Here is a 6551-nt window from a genome sequence, read left to right on the forward strand (position 1 = left end):
CAACTCTTTTGTTTTACTATTAATTTTTATTGGAGTATAGTTGCTTTACAAAGTTGTATTAGCCTCCACTGCACACCAAAACGAATCAGCCATACCCATACAGATATCCCCTCCCTTTTGGATTTCCCTCCCATTTAGGTTACCACAGTGCATTAGGTAGAGTTCCCTGTGCTATACAGTATGTTCCCATCAGTTGTCTATTTTATACATAGTATCAATAATGTATATGTGTCAATCCCAGTATCCCAATTCCTCCCACCCCACCCCTTTCCCCCTTGGTATCCATACATTTTTTCTCTACATCTGTCTCTATTTCTGCTTTGCAAATAATATCATCTATACCATTTTTCCAGATTCTACATATATGCATTATTATACGATATTTGCTTTTCTCTTTCTGACTCACTTCACTCTGTGTGACACTCTCTAGGTCCATTCACATCTCTACAAATGACTCAATTTCATTCCTTTTTATGGCTGAGTAATATTCCATTGTATATATGTACCACATCTTCTTTTTTTTTTTTTTTTTTTTTTTTTTTTTGTGGTACGCGGGCCTCTCACTGTTGTGGCCTCTCTTGTTGCAGAGCACAGGCTCCGGACGCGCAGGCCCAGCGGCCATGGCTCATGGGCCCAGCCACTCCGTGGCATGTGGGATCTTCCCGGACCAGGGCACGAACCCATGTTCCCTGCATCGGCAGGCGGATTCTCAACCACTGCGCCACCAGGGAAGCCCCCACATCTTCTTTATCCATTCCTCTGTTGACAGACATTTAGGTTGTTTCCATGTCCTGGCTATTATAAATAGTGCTGCTATGAACATTGGGGTGTATGTGTTTTTTTGAATTATGGTTTTTTCTGGGTATATGCCCAGTAGTGGGATTGTTGGCTCATATGGTAGTTCTATTTTTAATATTTTAAGGAGCCTCCATAATGTTTTCCATAGTATCAATTTACATTCCCACCAACAGTATATGAGGGTTCTCCTTCATCTCTTAATCTCATCTTTCTCTTCATCTCTCTCTCGTCTTCACAATTACTTCTCTCTCCCTCTTCATCCAATTTACTAATAACCATTTGAATATTAAAACAATAACTAAAATTTCTTTTATGTTAAATTATCAGGTGAAAGTATCATTCAAACTTAGACTCCAGATCACTCTGTTTGCCAATACAGAGATAAATTGAATGTGTGTTCATATTCTGTCAGCCAAAAAAAAAAAAAAGAAAATGAAAAGAAAAGAGTTTCTTTGGGGTCTTAAGAATTGCAATTCAGGATACACAGATTTGGGTAAAATTGAAAAGCGTGTTCCGGGGAAGAGAAAGGGTCAGGGGCTTATAAAGGCAAAAGCCAGGAGGCTGTGCTCTGACACAAGAAATAAAATATTTGTCCTTAAAGGATGGCTGTCAGGGATTTTTTTAGGGTAAGTATCCAATAAGTATCTTGAACTTCTGGCAGATGTTCTGGATGCCTTTGTTAGGACAATAAATGATCAAAAGGTCAGATTCCATCCAGGCTGAGACTACATAAATCACACTACTTCAATAGTCTTCCAGCTCCATTTTAAAGTGCTCTCTTAGCTACACCAACTCCATTTTTATTTCCTTTTCACATCACAAGGAACAGATGACTGAACTAGAAATTAGCATAGTGGTTGCCTCCTGTCATGATTCCACAAATAGCAGAATTCTAGGGAATGGAAGGATCCATTCTCTCTTCACTTCCTAAATACATTTTCTTCTTCTCTTCTCTCTGTGTGCTTATGTGTATATTTCACCATATTTTTTAAATTTCCTATTTCCCATTTCCCTTTCAATTTACCATAATATGTATTTCAGCAATTTTGATATATGACGAGGTTTTGTTGTTCAATTCACCATCTTTCTCCTGTGTGGAGACCATTATACTGAGTTATAGGGGATACTTTTTTACAAGTTTAGACTCTTATGAAAGTCTTCTCTGTCCTCTGCAAGGTATAGCTTCCCTTCCCTCCCTTGTACTGTCCTGTCAACATTCTTGCCATTATTCAAGACCTAGCTCAAATCACATATCCTCTAAGAAATGTCCCTAATTCTTCGAGTCAAAATTAATCTTTTCTTTCCATTTATTTTTATAGCACCATGCACTTATAATTTTTATTCCTCCTTTCATCCAATCAGTCATGCATTCACTGAATATTATGGACTGAATCGTGTCTCCTCCAAATTCATATGTTGAAGCTCTGACTCCCATTGTGACTGTATTTGGAGATAGGGCCTTTAAGGAGGTAATTAAGGTTAAATAAGGTCATAAGAGTGGGGCCATAATCTGAAAGAAGTGGAAGAGACAACCAGGGGGGCATGCACACACAGAGAATGTGGTCATCTGCAAGCCCAAGAGAGAGGCCTCAGGAGAAACCAAATCTGCCAACACCCTGATCTTGAACTTCCAGCCTCCATAGTGTGAGAAAATAAGTTTCTGTAGTTTAAGCCACCCAGTCTGTGGTATTTTGTTATGGCAGCCCTAGCAAACTAATATGCTTACCAAACATTCACTGCAAGCCTACTATACATTCGGCCTCTTCATCATGGCCCGTGCATAACACAGCCTGCTCAGCAGGAGCTATACTGATACATGAGGCTTCTCTCCTCTGCCCAAAAGGAAGTTCTTTGTGGATAGGTTCAACTCAGAGCTGAGCACAGGCCTGAGGTAGACTACAGGCTTACTCATCTGCTGAATTCAAATCAAACTTTGCTTAAGCTACACATTGACTCTGGGGAAGAGACAGGCGTTCACAGTTTGATAGATGACATTCCCTTTCCTTGGGGCGTATTTCAGCCCCTCCTCTGAGCAGTCACACTGAACACTTTTATCTCACATTTTCTGCCTGAGCCCTCCTGACACCTGAACTAAGAAATTTCTGAGCTCAGGGAATACAGTTCATGATGAGGTTTCTGGCCATGGCCACGGCTACTGGCTTCCCCTCCCACCCAGTTCACTGTCAGTGTAAGAAAGACAATTGTGTTTTATACCCACTGCTTTTCCTCTCATGCTCAGTTTGCTTTTCTTTGTACAAACAATTCAGTTTGTTTTCACATTTGAAAAAGAAGAAACGAGATGTATAAAAACCCCCTCTCTCTTCACCCCTTTTGGCTTTTTATAATTGACTGCAAAAGACTGTCCAAGTTCAGGAAAATTGATTTTTGCCATTTAAACAATCTAACCTTCACAAACCTTTTAACACCCAAACAAACACCATTTAAGGCACAGCAAGGTAATTAATATTGAAAATAGTCTCCACAGGGAATCTGCATACCTACCTGCCCACATTTTCCATTTGGAGGACATATCCAGACTGTAGTTTTAAGTTTATAGAACGGTTTCCCTCATCAACATGAATGCTATTTTAATAGACCTTTCCTTCCACATACTTTACAAACTGATTAATTTAACTCTACACATACTTTACAAACTGATTAATTTAACTGGCCAACGACTAATTAAACATGCATTAGGAAGTGATTTGTATTCAACAGCTTTGTTAATATTCTTGTTAATGTTTTCAAAGCCCATTGAGTCAGAAAATCAACACCATGGAGTCTATTTCTCTGCCATAGCCTCACTCACACACTGTAGGAACTCACTGGTACTGACGGGAACCTCACTGGGAGGAGAGAGCTGAGCCAGGAGGAGGAGAGAACTCATTATCTAAAGGACAAATGCCACTGTTAGCATTGCAAGCAAATTCAAGATGCACACAAGCATAAAAATATCCCTTCCCCTAGTATTTATTCACCTTGACTTTTGTGAATTGAGAGCATTAATGGAACTGGAGTGAGACTGATAAAAACCCTGCCCAGTGAGAACTCCCTGCCTGCCACCATCCCACAAACACCGCTCATTCCCAACCTCTCTCTTGGGCCAAAACTTTTTTTCCTCCAGAGAGCCAGTTCTAATCACATCCGTCCCTCAGACAGAGTTCTCACTCTGAAGTTCATGAGCAGGCTTGTGGAAATCTGTGAACTTCCAGAACTGGGAATGTATGAACATATTTCTGGAGAGAGGGTGCATTGCTCTCAACAGATCTTTAAAGATATCTATGACCCCAGAAACATCAGAAATAAGAATTGTCTTTTTACCCCACTGGATGGGATTTTCCCCCTTACTGTGCTCCAGTCACAGTGGCTTATTGCTTTTCTGTAGATAGGCAGTGCCTTCTCCCCCTCAAGTGTCTGCATGTGTGTGTCCTACACCTAGACTATTCCCCACCTCCACTGCCTGATTCTCTTACTCATCCATTGGATGCCTAAGCAACTATCAGTTTGACTGCCCACTCCTCCAGACTACTCCCCCTATTTTCTTTCAAGGTGCTTATAACTTATTTGTCTAACATTGGTCTCATATTAGACTGCAAGCTCCAAAGGATAGGAATCACACCTGTCTCCTTCAACATTTTATCAGAACTTGGAACTTTGTATACATCCTATAATACTTCCTGTGTGGATGGAAAATGCATGAATAATAAATGAATTAATTAATATCTCAAGCCCTACTTTTCACAGAGCCTCCTAAAACTAAACTGGCTTACGTGGTCCTCTTAATTTCATGAAATTCTAAGTTCTCAAGCACATAGAGAGTGACAGCATTCATTTGAACACTGCTTCTAATTACCTGCTATTTCATCTAAGAAAGTCTAGTGTACTCACTGACCAAAGAGCTCTTTGGGACAGAGATGGGTCTTACTCTCCTTTCATGGCTCCCATCTCACTTGGCTCATGGCTGAGCACATATTAGCAAATAATCAGATGCTGCCTGATACCCCACAGCAAGTCAGCCAACTGTAGCTCAGTCTGTGCCACACTAATTTACAAAAATGATAAGGTAAATAAGAGACCTGCCTCCCAAATTATCATTAGCTTCTTCAGAGCCTGTATTTTCCTTCAACCTTAGAACATATAGGGTAGTGCTGGATACGCAGCAGATTAAGCCAGCTTTACGGCAGCACAGAGTTAGACAGTCAGTAGATCTATTTTCCATGAGACCTTTAAAAAAAAGTGTAAATGGGAAAAATATTAAGACCAGTCTGAGTTTTCTTACCTCCTTTGCTTTCCCCAAGTTGTAACTTCCCCACTACAGACGGCTGAAGAACATCACACTAGCCCTCACTGGGCCACCTGAATGGGCATCCTTTAGGGCTCCTGGCCCCACTTCTTTCAGCTGAATTTGACTGAGTCAATTTGTATTACTCCATCCTGATGCCCCAACAATGTTTTCTTCTCAGTTGGAAACCTGCAATATGAACTACAGGGATAGTCCATATCTTTTTCATTTACTTCCCAACTGCTGTTCACATTCAGGACAAACCTATACACTTAATCAGGCATTAGACTGACTGATGGGTAAATTTTGGACAGGTTAGGAAGGGGAGGATCACGATGGATTTCTGTGGCTGGATGCCCAGAAGCTCAGGCAATGGGCATATTGCATAACTCAATGAACAAAGACGTGAAGGCAGCATTTGTCCTATATCATTATTTATGATCAAGAAAGCAGGAGCAAAATGCACAGAGTTTGTGAACCAGAAGAGATCCTGTTTAATATTCTGGAAAGATATAAAGATATTATAGCAACTATAAAGTTGGTATTGTTCTTGTGCCTTGAGATGTACCATGCTCTCAGCATTAGAACATGGCAATGGTACACCTCCATTTGGGAGGTCACGGTGTTAAATTGTGTGTCTTTTTATTAACATTGGCCACATCTCTATCTAGGAGAGCAAATAAAAACACCAATTTCCAGGTAGAACATCAAACATCAAAAATCTCCAGGTAGAATGCTATGTTTTGTCACAAAACTGCCTTAGAATAAACCCCATGTATTACTTTGCTCGGGCTGCCATAACAAAATGCCACAGACCAGGTGACTTGAACAACAGAAATTTATTTTTTCAGAAGTCTAGAGAAACTATGACTAGAAGTCCAAGATGAAGGTGTCAACAAGTTTGGCTTCCGAGGCCTCTCTCCTTGGGTTGCAGATGGCCACCATCTCACTGTGATCTCACGTGGTGTCCCCTCGGTCTGGTCTATGTGTTGTCTGTGTCCTAATCTCCTCTTCTTCTTCTTTTTTTTTTTTTTTTTTTTTTTTTGCGGTATGCGGGCCTCTCACTGTCGCGGCCTCTCCCGTTGCGGAGCATAGGCTCCAGACTCGCAGGCTCAGAGGCCATGGCTCACGGACCCAGCCGCTCCGCAGCATGTGGGATCTTCCCGGACCGGGGCATGAACCCGTGTCCCCTGCATCGGCAGGCAGACTCTCAACCACTGCACCACCAGGGAAGCCCCCGTAATCTCCTCTTCTTATAAGGACACCAGTCATGTTAGATTAGGACCCACCCATACAACCTCATTTGACCTTAATTACATCTTTAAAAACCTATCTTGAAATACATGCTGAGGCACTGAGGGGTAGAAATTCAACATATGAATTTGGGAGAGACACAGTTCAGCCTATAATACCCCTCTTCCTTGGACTAATATCTCCTCCTAACCAGTCTCTCCACACCTCCAATACCTTC

Source organism: Kogia breviceps, chromosome 5, assembly GCF_026419965.1.
Source record: "Kogia breviceps isolate mKogBre1 chromosome 5, mKogBre1 haplotype 1, whole genome shotgun sequence".
Lineage (NCBI taxonomy): Eukaryota > Metazoa > Chordata > Mammalia > Artiodactyla > Physeteridae > Kogia > Kogia breviceps.